This window comes from Paroedura picta, chromosome 4, assembly GCF_049243985.1.
Source record: "Paroedura picta isolate Pp20150507F chromosome 4, Ppicta_v3.0, whole genome shotgun sequence".
NCBI lineage: Eukaryota > Metazoa > Chordata > Lepidosauria > Squamata > Gekkonidae > Paroedura > Paroedura picta.
This window is the reverse complement of record NC_135372.1, coordinates 107647132-107664956: the sequence shown is the minus strand read 5'-3', so window position 1 is coordinate 107664956 and position 17825 is coordinate 107647132. Positions and strand designations below refer to the sequence as shown.

General features: G+C 47.4%; 1 protein-coding gene across 2 annotated transcripts in view; it reads right to left on the bottom strand.

Moving 5' to 3' along the window:
* TAFA3 (TAFA chemokine like family member 3) overlaps positions 1-16124 on the bottom strand; it is a 104763-nt gene extending 88639 nt beyond the window's left edge. Inside the window, exon 1 of one of the 2 annotated variants that reach the window (XM_077334923.1) lies at positions 15752-16124. The gene's annotated coding sequence lies outside the window, so the exon portion shown is untranslated. Of the gene's footprint in view, positions 1-15471; positions 15526-15751 lie in introns of those variants that run through there. The other variant, XM_077334924.1, reaches the window with a different exon arrangement.
* Between the last annotated feature and the right edge of the window lie 1701 nt (positions 16125-17825).

Sequence of the window (17825 nt, the reverse complement as noted above, 5' to 3'; positions counted from 1 at the left end):
TACTAATACATTTGCATCAATACTTGACATCAAAAGAACAATCTCCCAACACTAGCAATTTGTCCATGCATATATTATATATTATAAATAATATCACACTTGTAATAACAGTGAATTATTACCACCTCCTACCTACTCAGAGTATTCAGACCCAGAAGTCCTCTACGAACACACACTAGGGTGGGGAAATACCACCCCCTTCAGATTGTAGGAACAAATGGGACAACTGTAGTGTTTTAAGAGGTAATGAATACGAATTATGTGAAATAGACATGCCCAGTTCTTTAGGGACCAAGATGCTAACGTGCAAATACTCATTATGTACCATTATGTACCCCAAGAGGATAATCTGTGCCCCAGCTGAGTTTATATACATCACTCTCTTAATTAATACTTTAACCTGAGAGAGATCCCAGAATCTTTGCCAGAAGCCAGTTCTGGTTCAAGGAGTCCAAACCTGCTACTTAATGCATCGTGTGTGGCTACTTGTCTCTCTAGATCTTTGCAGAAGCAGCAATGCACAGGAAAGGTCCCACAGGGTCATGATACAGGAGGCATCATATAAACATTTGATCTTTTCTCTTTCAAGCAGAAACTGTTTTACCACTGAATATTTGACATCCCCCAAAATGCTTTTGTGATAGAAAGCCAGCATTTCTGCTTATAATAAAAAGATCCGGAACCCAATCCAACATGCTTCCTTGACTGCAATGTGCTTGCATCACTGATGCTCTCATATGAAAACATAAAATGATCCGGGAAGCCAGCTGTGGGTAGCTGTGAGCACTAACACTGGGGAGGAAGCGTTATGTGCCAGAGTAATGCTGAAGAGACATCCTGGACTGGGGGAAAGAGGTGAAGGTTCATACACGAGCAGGTGGGTCCTTGTGGCACACAGAAGCCTTGCCACTTAAGAGCCATGGTATAACAGAAACAATGCATGTATATATAAGTAACCTTCTAAATACAACTTCTAGTCAGCAGGATGTTTCTCTGGCAAGGCCCGAAATCTGAGAGCACTGCAATCACTGTGGCAGGCAAAGAGTTACAAAACAGGCAGCCCCTTGTGTCTCACCTCCATAGGATTTTTACCAGTCTCCCTTTGACTGACTTCCCCCACCAGTCTCCTGTTTCCTTCCCTCAGCCCTTTTCCATATCACTGAATTATCAATAGAAAAACTGAAGAAAAGGGCTGCTATTGCACAAAATATTACAAGCAGCTACCTGACAATCTGAAGGAATGAGGATAACAAGCAAATGTGTGCGTGCACACACACACACACACAAGCAGCAGAACCACATGGCACTGCAGAAGGCAGAGGCACCAGGGCAAAGATATCCCAGCAGGGGTTTATTGAAAACTCAGCTCTTGGGAGGCTGAGAATTCATTATTCCCCTTCTGTGACCTTTGAATGAATGGGAAGGAATTAAGATTCCCTCATTAGGAAGCCCTGTGCAAATCATTTACTCCATCTGCACCGCCAATTTCTCCTCTGACAAACAGGCCTGGATGAAATGTGTTTGGTTGGCTACGCCTATCCGGGTGACTGTTTGCTAGGATGTATGTCCATAGAGCAGACTGAACTATGCATTACACACTCATCACACTATGGAAGACCAGTCAGGAGATAGAAGAATAGGGAGATGGAGAAACAATCATTTTGGGTACCCTGCTTTTCCCTTTTTAGAGCATTTCTGGGAGTCCAAAAGAAGAAAGGATCAGGAGAGTCTCCACTAGCCCTATTTCTTCAGAGGTAAATGCCTTATCAGCTGCACTTACCAACCTGCCATCAGATCCCTGGCTCGGTCAAGGTTATGCACAGGTCAGAACTGAAAGAGAGATGTTATCGCTGATTGACTAGCTTCCCATCAAGACTCCTGTTTACCAGCAGACTGCTGGAAGAAATGGCTCCATGTCACCAGAGCCTCTCCTACGACCCATCCTCATTGTCCTACAAATTAAGGGAAGGGTGATCTAGGAAAGACTAACTGAAATCATGCAGCTGCGAAAACAGGGAGAGGGGCACCCATCTTCTAAGCTCTACAAACAGCTGCGCCAAGTGGCTAAAAAACAATTCTTACTGAACATGGAAACAATCATTAGGACTTTTTTAAAAGTACTATTTAAGCATGCAAATTCCTTTCCGGCAGAAATACCCCACCATTTGACAAAACTTTTAAAACTCATCTTTTAAAATTACATGCCACTGTATCTTCCCTAGAGTTTTTTTTAAATAATGCAACAATTAGAACTAGTGCAACAAGAAAAATGTGTCTTGGTATTGTTCCTGGTCTTCTGAAAAGACCTCCTTTTGAGGCTAGTTCAAGCCTTTGCTTCAGAACTTAAACCACGGAGCTGTCCCCAGCGACCCTCCAGACGATGGTGCTGAAAGCAGACCCGAGCCACAATCTCTTATATTATCTATCTCACAGTTCTCAGAGATGCATCTGGTGCAAGTCCAGGGAAATAGAAGAGACATGTATGTTTCTTGCCCAGTGAGGCAGGCTGGGATATACCACAACAGGGAGGAAGATGCTGCACCATTGTCACCCATTCTCCAACAAGTTTAAAACAAAACTTAAGAGGAATACAGGTAAGGTATCAGCTATGTCTGAAGAGTATGGTGGCACAGAAATTGACCATGTGTGTTCTTGCAATACAATCATGGGGTAAACCCAATCAAGTACATTCCCACATTACCGTACAGGAGAGATTCAGCAGTTTCAGGTATCAAGCTCTAAGATTGATGGAGGCTTATCTGGGCTGCTAATGGCCGTTTTCATAGACTGCTCATTGCTGTGGAACATAAGAGGCTGCAAAAATGGCATTGCACTGCACATGCACAGAAATACACACATTCACACACAGAGAGATATTATCTCCAGGAGTCCAGCCCTCAATGATTCCTGATTTTCTCACAGTTTATCTTCACGTTACTCTGCTCCTGTAATTAGGCACACTTCCTAAATCATCCCCAGTAAGGATCACTGTCCCAAGTCCCAAGAGCGGATGTGATCATATGGCGCCTCCAACCTTTCCCTGCCAGGGTGCTTCATCCATCTGCTGAAGGTCATTCAATCACAGCCAGATGTTTCCAGATCCTCCAGGCAATCGAAATGTGAGCCTCCGTCCTTGAGTAAGTCAGAGAAATGCTTATCACATGAATTATTTGAGAGCCATCATCTGCATATTGAGTAGACCATTTGCTTCTCTCATGGGGACAGCCAGGTTGCAAGAACAGACCCACAAGGCAGCAACTTGCCACATTCTGCCCTGCAGCCTGAAGACAACCTGCCAAATCACATGGCTGTCATGAGTGGGTCTCATTGGACCCAAAGTCTCTATTTCTCAACCCTTTGCTATTCTCAACAAGTGAAAACTGTCTTCTGAAGACATTTCCACACTTTTAGTGAATGGTCAGTTTGCAACCCAACACAGCCAAGAGCTTTAACTCTTGTAGCAGGAATTAATTTTTTTAAAGCCCTTTAAAAATACAAAGTGAGCAACCCTAACAAAAGGTAATCTTTTCAGTGCCCTTTCCAGTGCAAGGGCTGGCAGGACATCAATTGGAATAGATGGGTAGATCACAGGGTGGCTTCAAGTGGAGCACCACTCTCCTGCTCAACCCCAGCCCTGCCTCCCCCAGATTCACAGCCTAGTGGTCAGGTGTCATGCTTGCCTTTCATGCTCAGAGCACCTGCTTGAGATACCCAGAAACTTAAGGCCTCCCTAGGTAGTGCTTGCCTGTGAGTGTCTGAAAAACAACAGGCAGAAGGAAGATGACTGTGGGTCACCGAGAGTATTTGTAATGCAGAATACAATAAATGCACACATTTCCACTATGCTCTGTTGGCCATTCTCCCAGGCCAGCAGCAAGGCTCACTTGGCAGAGGACTCTGGCCAGCACCAAGCAGCTGTTCCAGAAACAAGTAGGGCAGCATAAGAGGCAACACAGATGGTTTCCCCACCCCCATTGCTACAGCTTCCCTTGCTGTCTTGTCCACCCCAATCATGGTGCCGGAGCAGCACACACAAGCAAGCCAGAGTGCAGGGCTCTCAGGGGATGTTGCAGGATAAATGTGAGCCTGGTGAAAGCAGCTCCAGCTGGTGGGCAAGAGTAGTAGCAGTAGACAAATCTCAAGCCCTCAAGGCCACAAGCAGCAAGCTGGACCTGTTCAAGCATGCATCTTGGATTCACTTACTTGTTTTGAACAATTGCATTCCCGTCTTACTATTACTCACTACTAGAGTTCTCTGTCAGAACAAGATTTACAGATCAATCTTGTCCCATGTTCCCCAGCAAATGTTTTTTTTCTCCCTAGAATGTCCTCTAGAGCCAGCTTGGTGTAGTGGTTAAGAGTAGCAGCCTCTAATCTGGAAAATTGGGGTTTGCTTCCCCGCTCCTCCACATGCAGCCAACTGGGTGACCTTGGGCTAGTCACAGTCCTGATAGTTCTGTTCTCACAAAGCTGTCCTGTCAGAGCTCTCTCAGCCTCGTCTATCTCACAGGAGAGAGGAAGGGAAGGAGATTGTAAGCCGCTTTGAGATTCCTTTAGGGTACATAAATGGGGTACAAAAAAACATCTCTTCTTCAATTCTTGATCCCTCTGTCTGTAACAGCACTCCCTTGTATCAGTTTTCTGCTCCTCAGGCATTTTTTGCCCTTGATTTGTGCTCCTGACACAGCTGTAACCTGACTTGTGCCACACTGATATCTGGTGACATGGTTATCAGGCATGGTAAGCTCAACCTAGTAAGCTGTGGGAAGCCCCCTCCTCCCATGTCACCACCACAACCCACAGAAGAAGTCAAGACCAGCTGGAGAAAAGGGGCCTCTGAACCCTGCTTTGGACCTCCAAAGGCAGCAGCATAGGCACCTGTGGGTGACGGTAGGCCCAATACACACTCCTGCCACCTTCTCCTGCTGTTCCTCATTGATTCAGTGTCTGAAGCCCAGAGAAAAACAGGTCATATTCTGCCATAACAGAACCTTTTATTTTCAGTAGTAGTAATAGTAGTTTGTTTTTGAGAGAGAATTCATATACTTCCCAGAGCCAGTGGCTGCTGCCCTGGATATATTCATGAGATAAATCCTTCATGACATCTCTTGAATGCCGGGATGGCTTTCATGTGACCCAAGTGTGACAGAAGAGCAGCAAAGTATATTATACCTGCTTCTTTTCAGTAAGCTCTACTTTATCTTTAAGGGGGGGGGGATCCCAGCAATACCCTGCCCAATACCCAGGCCCATCGCTGATGCAAAGGCCTCCTGAATGCTATGGAAGTAGAGCACATCAGTTGTCCTAATGGGTACACAGGACTGGGGATAAACACATCCCCATAAGTACTGTTTCCCATAATGGTGATAAGTGTCCAGCTGTGTCATCGATGGTCCAAACTTACTTACTAACTTATTTATAGATTCATTTATTTATTTAGGGATTTATATACCAGCCCTCTCTGACATATCACCTTTGGGCAGTTTACAGAACTAAAATGCAATAAAACCATAAAATTCCATAAAATAATATGAAACTGATTAAAATGTCGAAACCACAGACTGGAAAACAATAGCACCAGCAATCATACTGCGATGGTTGTTGTCTGCCAGCTGCTGGATACCAAAAGGTATCAGAAGAGGAAGGAGAGCAGAAGAGGCGTGACAGAGGCCCAAGATTTGGATGTGGTTATAGTTAGAATTGGCCTCGACCATTAAGCATAATGGTGCAACTATGTACAAACCTGTAACCTTCTTGGGCTACCCAGTAAAAACACCCTTTCCCCTTCCCAACCAGTCAGCACAGGATTTGGTCTCCAGAGCTGACAAGACTTTGACACCTTTGGCTCTTGCACTACATGACACCGTTTAAATTTTGTTACAGTTACAAGCCAGCAGTGTGTTCCTGCCCTTTGCTCTTCCTCTTGCGGACTCCTCTGTACTCTTTCTGGAGAGCACTGTTGCCGTGAAACAGGGGTAGTCAAACGGTGGCCTTCTGGAGGGCCGCCGTTTGACTACCCCTGCCGTGAAACATGCTTTGCCCAAAGCCAGCAGAGCAGACAGGATGGGGAGTTGACAGGACAATCATCCCCCCCCACCCCGCAAAGCCCAAAGCCTGTGTGACCGCTGTCGAAATGCTATATTATAATCAGCAAATGGAGCATGCCAGGCATGGAGCCCTGACTGCAAACGAGACAATGTGTTTCCTGACAATGCCAGTTAAGATACCATGGGCTCCTGTCAGCTCAGTTGCCAAAAGGGGCTCTGGCGAGAATACTAAGCAGGCATAGAGTCTTTTTCAAGGGCTAACATTCCTTCCCAGCCTTGCAACTTATACTCTTTTCACCGGTTCATGCCCCAGCCCCACCAGCAGCAGGACACTCCAGGAGTGCAGCCAGCAGGGCCTGTCAAATGCTGATGAGATTATATTATTAGAATTAAAGAGAAGCACCATTTGATTCTCACCCCCCCCCCCACCAATTCCAGCAAAGCTAATGACTACCCAGCTATGGAGTGAGGGGAAAGTTAACGCCTTCTATTTTCCAAGCCTTGTCCACTCAGCCTCCATTGTGCCACGGTCATTAAAGCTGTTTGTTTAATTTTTTAAGGCATTCATATTAAAAAACTGTAGTGGAAAACCCTGGGCGAGAAATTGCTCCTGTGAGTTAGTAGAGGTTATTCGTAGAGAGCAAGGGAAATTATGAGCCCAGCATTAAAGTGCTGATTACATTTTTGAAAGATTATATGGTCGGAATAAAAAGACTTTTTATTTCAACACACACCCCTCCAGGCTCCAACACTTACCACCAAGCTGCAGAGTTTGACAGGCTGAATACTGCCCAGTGGTGTCAATGAGGGCCTTTCCATTGTGCTGAATTATGCTCAGAGCCAGTGTATTGTTTGTATGTGGTCTTCATGGTGCATGCAGCACAATTATACTTAATGATAGCCAGAAGAGGCTTAAGGATTTGCAGGGCCCATACCACCAGAGCCAGTTTAAAGATCTGCAGGGGCCTAACAGAGGGACCCCCCCCAATACATACACACAGTGGAAAGGCATGTTATTCCAAGTGTCCTTAAAGAGGGAAAGGGAGAAGCAGAGAGGCACTATGTGGGGCCCCTGGAAGTACCCAAAGGATGCTTGGCAATGGTTCATTATCTTGGAGTGGAGTGACAAGTGGGATGCCTCAGGGATCTGTCATGGGCACTGTGTTGTTCAACATATTTATAAATGATTTGGATAAAGGCATAGAAAAAGAGTTGGTTCCTATATGCCACTTTTCTCTACCCGAAAGAGTCTCAAAGCGGCTTACAATCGTCTTCCCTTTCCTCTCCCCATAACAGACACCCAGTGAGGTGAGTGGGGTTGAGAGAGCCCTGATATCACTGCTTGGTCAGAACAGCTCTATCAGTACTGTGGCGAGCCCAAGGTCAACCAGCTGGTTGCATGTGGGGGAGTGGGGAATCAAACCTGGTTTGCCAGACCACTACAGCAAGCTCCTAACCACTACAGCAAGCTGGCTCTCATACCAAGCTGATGTTTATTAAATTTGCAGATGAAACTAAACTGGGAGGGGTAGCAAACATACCAAAAGACAGAATCAAAATACAGGATGATCTTAACAGGCTAGAAAACTGAGTTCAATAGTGATAAATGTAAAGGTAGGAAAAACCAAATACATCAGTATAGGATGGGTGAGACTTGTCTTGGCAGTAGTATGTGTGAAAAGGATCTGGGGATCTTAGTAGACCATACATTGAACATGAGTCAGCAGTGTGACTCAATGGCTAAAAGGCAAATGGGATTTGGGGCTGTATTAAAAGTAGTACAGTGTCCAGATCACAAGAGGTGGTATTATTACTTTACTCCACCTGGTAAGACTTCACTTGGAATACTGTGTTCAGTTTTGAGCACCACAATTGAAGAAAGATGTAGAGAAACTGGAGTGTGTTCAGAGGAGGGCAACAAAGATGGTGAGGAGTTTGGAGGCCAAGTTGTACAAAGAAAGGCTGAGGGAGCTTGGTCTGTTTAGAGAAAACGACAAAGAGTAGATATGATAACCATCTTCAAATAGCTCAATCTTCAACCATCTTCAAATATAGATGAAGCAGAATTGTTTCTGTTGCCCCGAAGGTTTGAACCAGAACCAATGGGTTGACATTAATTCAAACAAATTCTCAGCTAAACATCTGGAAGAAGTTCCTGACAGTTACAGCAGTTCCTCAGTTGGCTTCCTCAGGAAGTTGTGGGTTCTCCTTCTTTGGAAGTTTTTAAGCAGAGGCTAGATAATAATCTGACAGAAATGCTGATTTTATGAACTTAGGCAGATGGTGAGTGGGTGGGCAGGAAGGGATGTGCCAGTGTTTGTCTCTTGTGGTCCTGAATTGCATACCCAGGGATTTGCTGATCAGCATTGTGGGATAGTAGGTGAATTTCCTCCAGGCCAGGCTGGAGTCTGGAGATTTCTGGTGGAGGGATCACTTGGGCATGAAACTGGGATCACTGTGGGTGGGCAGGTAGTTGTGAGTGTCCTGCATTATGCAGGGGGTTGGACTAGATGACCCACAGAGAAAAGTCCTCTGCAAGGAGCGTAAGGAGACAGATGGTTCCTCAGGTATGTTGGGACCAGACCGCGAATGGCCTTAAAGGCAGGGAAGTCATGTAATTGCACTGCTTGCTAGATAAGGAACAAAAATAAAGAAGGAAAAACATATGTGCAAATATATATATATATATATATTATATTTTATATTTTATATTTTATATTTTATATTTTATATTTTATATTTATATTTATATTTATATTTATATTTATATTTATATTTATATTTATATTTATATTTATATTTATATTTATATCTTTTCTCAAGTCTAAGACAGAATGGTACCAAGAAGTTTAATTATTCTGCTGTGCATTTTTGGCCTTCTGGGTGATGAGAAGCCCAAATTTTTCCTCCATGAACCCTTGACACAGCAAACTATTTCACCCATACCTACAATAAACACAATACACACACCTCCCCTAGACAGATTTCTAGCAATTCTAAAATGACAATAAGGAATACTTTGCAGAAATAGATCTGAGATGTACGACTGGAAGGACTTTTACATAAAGGCATAAGAAGCACATAACTGTGCAGAAAACATTTAACACTGCACTGCTTGGCACTACATCAGCATTAGATTCATACAAAACCTGGCAGGTGAAATATTTTTTAAAAAAGAATCTCTTTCTCATAGATCATACCAATCAGTAATCTGCTCCTGCAGCTTCAAGGAAGAGAGGACCAACCTCTCAATCACTTGAAAACCTACAGGTGCTGACTTGGGTCCCATGGAAGATTTCCAACTATAGGGATGGACTAGTTCTTCCAGTTCCCTCTTTTCATTCGATACCTCTGACTATCCCTTCATGCCGTTCCTCTGGGACCTCTTTACTGCAGGAATTTCAAGGGGTCTCCTGGGATTCAGCAAGTAGTGAAAGGCAGGGCAGTCCCACTCTGCAAATGGAATTTTTTTCTGAGCACAAATGTCTCCAATGTGCCCAAACCGCCAGTCCTGTACTCTTCCCAACTCATTTGTATATCCGAGTGTAATTATATTTTCTTAGTTCTGTTTGATCTAGTCATTTCTTTAATGAATAAATTACCAAAGGGCTAAAATGCAGCTAACAAAAGTTGAAACTATACAACATTGGCATCCATTTACAAACCTGCTCTGAAGCATAAAATTGAGCCACCAATAATCAATATTTGGCTTTAGAAAATGTATTTATTAATCTATACCCCACTTTTCAACCCTGCGAGGTAGGTTAGACTGAGAGACTGTGACTGGCCCATGGCAGCTGTGCAGCAATCTGCACCTACAAGCTTCCATGGCAGAGTGAGAAAGCAGATTGCGATCTTCCCAGTCATAGTCCACAGCTCTAACTAGGGTGCTACACTAACTCTCTACAAGAGGATTCCTTCACTCTTTACATCATATTCTGTATAGAAACTCAACTTCTTGTGTAGACATACCCTGCATTTTGTCAATGTAGACAGAATTGGTTCAACATTTCCAGATTGTCAGTAGAGGCAAAGCTGGCCTGGAATGGCATGCACCAAGTATCTGTCACAGATGCTGAATAGCCACCATGCAGGGCATGTGCAAATACTTCATTCATCTTTTAGACATGCACCTTGTGAGAATAGAAGCCAGCTTGACTGGCTGTGCTGCCCTTTCCTTTCCAACTTGCCTTGCAGGTTTCTACCAGCCAACTTGTCCCCCCCCCCCAGCACTTGGCACGTAACAAGGGAAAGGGGGGGCAGTGGGGACGGCAAAATCGTTTGTTACAGAACCTTATTTTCAAGGAATTTGTTTTATTTTTTAAAAATAATTATTTTTATCTACAGTATTCTTTCATTTCTTTGGCCACCCAAAAAAAAATTATATTAAGCCACTGTGAAGGTGAGGAATAGAATAATGTATGAACTGACACTGCTGGCAACAAAATCACTTTAAAGAGAATGAGGACAGATGAAACACCCCTAATTTAAATGGGCTAAAAAGCCACAGACAATCACAGAATCATAAACAGAAGGTCCATTTATTTAAAACATTTGAATCCTACCTTTCCATTCAGGCTCTGGGTGGTTTATAACATTAAAACCCTAAACCAGGGGTAGTCAAACTGTGGCCCTCCAGATGTCCATGGACTACAATTCCCAGGAGCCCCTGCCAGCGAATGCTGGTAGGGGCTTCTGGGAATTGTAGTCCATGGACATCTGGAGGGCCGCAGTTTGACTACCCCTGCCCTAAACCAAATGAAGGTTGTCTGTTTTAACCCCCCCCCCCCCTCCCAATCAACTCAAACAAGGTGCTTTGCAAACAGGAAAAATAAATCCTGAACACACATTTGGAAGACCTGGTGGTGATTGGCTCAGGGTTACCCAAGTCATGGATGATAAAACCATACAGTCACCAGTGATTCCATTTTTGTTTTGTTTTGCCAAAAGTAACCCAGAGCCATATGCAACTTTCTTCCCCCACCCCCTTGGGGCAGACAATGGAAGCTGCAGGCAGGGGACCCCATACCCCATCTCCAGCAGGGGAATGGGACCCCTTTTCAGGAAGACAGGAGCAGGGAAGGGGCAAGAATGGATCACATGATCCCTGTGCCAAAGTGCCCACAAAAACATCACACTGCAGAGTATCCCCAGTGGCTGTTCAAGGACAAGTTGTCTGCTGGGCCCACAGCGAGCCAGAAAGAGCCCCTAGATAAAGGGCAGCATCACATTGGGATTCATGCTGCATTCTTCCAGATGACCAATCAGACTCTGTGCCACACTGAATGCTCAAGGCAGCAATCCCACGCAGGCCTCTAAGTCTTCAATGGAGCTTCCTCACAGGAAAGCATTCTTAAGATTGCAGTCTATGTGTTGCATCGTAAGCCACAGGCATGTTGTGGGAGCCTCTAATGCTGGGTGGTTACAGCTGAGCCAGAAAGAACAAATAAACTGCCATCCCATAATCAGGTAGTAGTGGGTACCCCAGTGCAGAAGAAACCATCCCCATCTTTCCCCATCCTCCCCCCTGCACTCAACTTGCTCCTTTCTTTTCTCTGTATAGCACAACTGGGGAGAGCCAGAAAATCCTTAGTTCAGCCTAAAAGCTGGGAATTACTCTTACTAACTGTCTGGCATCCTGAGGATCAGAGCTGCTGCTGGGTCTCTCCTTTATTTCATCTAGTGCCAGGAAACTCCCAGACTTAACGATGCAGCTCAGGGGGTGGGGGTGGGGAAGCAGTGCTGGAAATCAAAAGTCAGCAACAGCTAAATCAGCAAGGGGTGGCAAAGCATTTTAGGGCCCTGCTCCTCTCAGGGGTGATGAACAAGCCCTAGGTTCCCTGTTGCATCACAGCATAGGTTGCACCTGGTGAAACTGGGTTTGAAAGTCACCTGCTATGCTCACTGCAACAGAAAGATTCCCTCTCTCAGATTTAGATTGCTGCACAACTCTGAATGACACCTTGGCTCTTCCCGGTCACACGTCCACTGCAGAGTGGGCTCCTGGCCCCTTCCCATGCAAAAAAGAAAAATTTTCTAACTCATTTGACTCAATGGGGAGGAGAGCATTTAAAAAAAAAATCTGGCACTCTTATGGAGTAAGCAAGACAGAAGAGACTATGATTTTGGGACACAGGGCTGATATACCTGAATGGCCCAAAACAGACCTGCATGACCTTTGGCTACATATGTTGCCTGCTATCAAGACAGCAGTCTCATATGCTGCCCACTGATTCGACATGGCCACAACTTCTTCAATATGGCTTAGAAATATATGGTTTAGAGAATACTGATTACCCCTGTCTTATCTTCACATTTCCTTGCTGCTTAGACAGCCTCACTTCCTCCTAGCTTGGAGCCAATGTGGCCTAGTGGTTAAAGAGTGGTGGACTCTAATCTGGAGAACCAGGTTTGATTCCGCACTCCTCTGTATGCTTCCAGCTTGGTGACTTTGGACTAGTCACACTTCTATGAGGGATGTTTTTGCAGAGAAGTTCTGTTAGTGTTCTCTCAGCCCCACCTACCTCACAGGGTATCTGCTGTGGGGAGAGGAAGGGAAAGGTGGTTGGGAATCCTTTACATAGTGAAAAGCAAGGTATAGAAAAAGCTTATATTCTTTATTTTTCCTTCAATTTCTCACTAATGATCCTCCTTTCTCTCTCCTTCTTACTTCCCCCTACCCTGATCACAGCTTACCATATTCCACTAGTTCTCCCTTTCAGTTCACAGTAAGAGACCTGTGTAGGATAGTGATTTAGAGACTGAATGACCTGGGTTCAAATCCTCCCACTGGGCCATGAAGTTTGCTAGGAGGCCTGTCATGCACTCTCAGCCAAATCTACTTCACAGCCACTGCATACAGCTCTTCCCTTAAAAAAAAACCAGAACTCCTTTATCTGTTTCTTTACTCAACTCAGAATAAGAGTATCCAAAGCATTTCCTCTGTTTCAACAGGAAATTTCCAACCTCATGGCTTTGCTCACAGCTTCTCCACTCACAAACAGAAATCTGGCTCCTGAAGAAACATCCTCTTTTTACAGTGGGACAGCAGACAATATTGTTACTACAAAAAATTCATGCTCTTCATTGGGAGGGGGCAGTCTAGTACAATTCATTTCGTTTCCAGGACTGTGGCTAAATTGATGGTGTAAAACTCCTAGGTACATGGATCTCTGCGGAATCACCATCCTCTCTCTCTCTCTCTCTCTCTCTCTCTCTCTCTCTCTCTCTCGTTTGGTGACTGCAGGGCAGGTAAGAGGTAGATTAGAGATTTTTACAGCACAGTAAGATGCTAGGCCATATTGTGGCAAACACTAGAGGATTTCTTTCAAAATCTATAATGCTGCACTCTACTGACTCCATGATGGCTCACGGTTTGGCAGCTGGGGGGGGAGATATATTTATCATTGTGTGACAGGCACCAAGTGACAATCTAGCATCCTGATTTTCTTTCCCAGCTCTGTTGGCAAGCTGTATATTGTAGGCCATTCTGGAGAAAGGAGGAACAATTTTCTCAGATCTGGCTACCCCGGACAGAGAACGCGGAACCCCTGTAGACCTAAGAACATGGCTTCCCAATGGTCTCGAATCAGACCAGCTTTTGAGAAAGATGGCTGCTACCACGAACCACCATGGCCCTGGCTGAGGCGATGCCTTCTCAGGCTTACAAGCATAAAATTCCCTATGAAGAAACGGCAGCCTTGCTCCTGCACCGTCTGTTCATCATCCAGGAGAGTGTCAATATTATTTTATCTATATTGTTACAATCAGAAATTCCAAAATGCACTCTGCCTTCATTCATGTGCACACGGCTCCTGAAATGAGGCAAAAAGTCCTTGGCAACTAGGCCTGGGACCCCCTAAGCCAGAGACAATCATTCTGCCTGGACAAGATTCTGGCCCCATCTCACCAAAGCAGCAAGCTTCTCAGGCCCAATTCCAGACACTCCTAGGCCCTGTGCTACCGTCTCTTTGCTCAGGGCATTGACTGATGTAGGCAGTGAGCAAGGGGGGCTGTCCTTTGCATTTGGAAGGGTGGCAGGGGTGGGAGGGGATTGCCTTGGCCAAAGTCAACACAACCCTGCTGGGTCATAGCTTAAAGGAATGCTGGGGGAAAGGCTGGTGCAGGGGAGGCACATTCTTTGGTGAGCAGCCTCCCAGCCTCATCCCTGTCTCCTGGTGGAATCAAACTGTGCACCCCCAGTGCAGATGGCCTATCCACACCACATTGCTTCCGACGTAGTGTACAGCTGACTGCACATCCGCCCGTTCTACTGAGAGCAGCAGACTGTGGCCAGACCATCTGCATTGGGAGGCACGTCCGGGGAAGCACATGGGTGGGCCTGCACTGCTTTTTAGAATGGTCATCTTCCTTCAAAGCCGTTCTCCCTCTCTCCCTCTAGGAATGTTAGCGTGGCTTACACAGCAATCTCCCAGGCAAGCATTAACCACGATGGCTGCTTCTTAATGTCCCCAGCCATAGGATTAGGTGCTCCCAGACAACTCACCCATGTGATTGTAGGAGTGGCTGGCAGGACCCTTCCTGTGACTTTTTAAAAAAGGTATTACAGGCAAGACAATAAAGCATCGTTTGCAAGTAGCGCTATGCATCATATAAAAATGGAAGGACGGATGGACCTTTTGCCTGGTGCTCAGCCAACCCGCGGGAACCTGGACGGCGCTTCTTAACTGGCAGGAGAACGGATCTTCTGCAGGCTTTGCCTCCAGCTGAAGGGGGGGGGGAAGATCCCCATGCAAACTGACAGGCCCAGAAGAAGGGAGCACTCGGCGGAGCTCTGCTGCAGCCATAGTTTTCGGAACAGCTGCCAGCCTCTCCTGCCGAAACTGACCTCCCAAAGGGAACTGGACGCAGCACGAAGCATTCTGTGCACAGTCAGAAAACCCTGAGGCGAGCTCGAGAAAAGTCTTTCCTGCACCCAAGAAAACACCCACACTCACACACACTCACACACACTCGCTCCCCGCCGGTTTCGACCTGCCCTGATCTAAGACTGCAGGGCTGCCAAAGGCACCTAACCGCGCGGCAGACGCTAAGGAGGCTCGGAACAGTCGCGGCCGGGGATTCCGGGCGGGAGGGGAGCGGGGCTTCGCCATTCTCCGGCTCTGCAGGCAGCAGCGGACTCTGGCCGGCTGCGGGAAGGAGAGCATCCCGCCGGTCCACCGGGCAGAGCGGAGCGCCTCTCTCCGCGCCGCGGCCTCTCCGCTGCCCCTTCCCGGTCCTCCTCCCCCCCCCCCCGGGGCTGCCTCCAGGAGCCCCCGGCCTTGGCCGTCCCCCGCAGCCTTTGGGCTGGCTCGCGGCGGCCGCGATGTGAGGCTCCTTTGCGAGGAGGAGAGTTTCTCTTCGGGTCCTCTTCCCCGGGACGTTCACCTGCCCCAGAAGCCGCCGCCGCCGCCCCCCCAAGCACCTCGGACCGCTGCGCTCTGCTTCCGTGGCGGGAAGCGCCCGACCGGCCGCCGCGATTGCGCCTTCGAGGGTCGGCAACACGAGCTCGGAGCCTCCCGTCTCTCCTTTCCCTTCCCTTCCCTTCCGGGAAAGCCCCCGCGCGCCTAAGTCCGGCTCGCCGGCGTCGCTCCCTTGGCGGCCCCGATCCAGCCCTCTGCGGCTGCCGGAGCACACCCCCCCCCCGGTCCGACGGCGCCGCAGGTGAACTTTTTCGGGCGCTCAGCCGCCGCCCTGCCGCTTACCTGTCGGGTCGCCTTCACCGCAGCTCGGCCGGCGCGTCCTGCCCAGGGGCCGCCGCGCCGCTGCCCATCCTCTCCCTCCGCGCCGGCTGCGCGCCGGGCCGTCGGTCTGCCTGTCCGTCCGTCCGTCCGTCAGCAGCGCCGCCACTCGCCGGGGCCCCGCTGGCTGTGGCGCCGGGGGCCGCCTGGCATCGCCTCTGCCCGTCCCTCTGGCAAGGCCGCCCGGCTCCTCGGTCCTGCCGTCCGGCCCCGGCGCGCAACCTTTGCAGGAGGCTCCGCACGGCACAGCATCAGGCTGCCTTTGCTCTTCGCGCTCCCAGCCGGAGCCTCAGCCTCCTCGGGGGGCGGCTGGGCACCGAGAGCCTGGCCGCCAGGAAGGGCCGCAGCGACCCCTACAGCCCCCGCCCGGGACTGCAGCGGCCCGGCCCGGAAAGCAGCGCGCAAGAGAGCCGCTGGAGAGAGAGAGAGAGAGAGAGGTCCCGTCGGCGCGCTCACCTTGCAGGTCCCCTTCCTGGGAGCGCGCGCGGGTCTTGAAGTGTCCTCACGGGCTGGATGTCCCTTCCCGTCTGTCCCCGGTCATGGCCGCGCCTGGCAGGCAAGAATTCAGCTGTCACTCCGGCACTCGTTCAGGGCGCCTGCATCCCATATATCCGCCACCGAATTGCTAAAAGCACAAAAGTCCTGCCAAGAAAGGAGAGGGGGAGCGTCATGCGCTACCCCTTCTTTGGGAAGCATCTAGGAAAGGGGGCCACTGTCTCCCGCACATCTTTGAGGCAAGGGTGGGCGGTGCTTAAGGTGCACGATCCGGTGAGGCTTATCCTCAGGGTTTCATAATGAATAGTAATAATGAATAAAAGTTTCATTCAAGCCACACTCAGCACCAGGGATTCGTTATTACTATCAGAACATTCGGTGAAGGAGGACTGGTTAAGCAATAACTGTTTGGAAGTCTTCGAAATGCCAGGACACCGAATCAGGCCCTGGCCCATCATAGTCAGTAATGCTTACTCAGGCTGGCAGCAGCTCTCCTTTTAGCTGGAGAAGTCGGGAATTGAATGGGAGACCTTCTGCATACCAAGCAAATGGTCTAGCACTGAGCCCTGGAGCTTAGGTGTCATGCCCAGCTGACCACAGGGGGAGGCAGTGATGCTAGTATAGTCTGGGGCTAGAATCTGGGATCCAGGTTCCAATCCTCATGCTGCCAGGCCAGCTTGCTGGGTGACTTTTGGCCAGTGATTCTCTCAGCTTAATTCATCTCAGCAGTTGATGGTTGTGCAGATAAAAAGGATGAGGTTGGAAGATGTTCTTCTCAATGGGGACAAAAGCAGGGTATAAATATCAGAATAAATCAATGACAACATTTTCTTTGCGTGAGCACATGCCCAAGGACTGCTAGCATAAAGGTAAAGAAAAGGTGTGCTAAGAACTATGCAAGTGAACATTCTAGTTGGATCAGCCTAGCAATTCATTCCAAGAATCCACATATTAAAAATGAGCCTTGGGTGATTATAACATTTTATTTGGCAGACTGTGGAGATCATAATGTTTCAATGACAATAATAATTTAATGGTTATTGACCAAAATCAAATGCCTGTTTAATATTAAACAAAGAATTAAGAGGAAAACCCATACTAATCCCCCAACAGCATCTCACTTTTCTAGTTAAAATGTTTTAGCACTGAAAAATGAATAGCAAACCAGATTATTGGTTTGATGAAGCTGACCCAATTAATATCTTGTTGATATGATGTATAGAAACAATATTATTTCTGGTTTCTTTCACAGAGAGTGAAATCCATATCCCAGAGAATTCAGTACCATCCCTGATATCACAAAATGCTTTAGGTGTAGAATGGGATATGCTGAGTCTGGGTAATTTTACCTTGCAACCATTGTCAAGACAGTTCCCTGGGCAAGGAGAAAAAAAAACTTATGGTGGAGATCCACCTTGCCAGAAGTTGCTGGAACTTGTTCTACATGACTGTCTGCCCACCACTGAGTTCTATAGAGCAGGAGTGATCAGTGCTTCTGCAGGTAATTCAGGGTAGCTCTCCACCCCTCCTCCAGTGCTGCTAT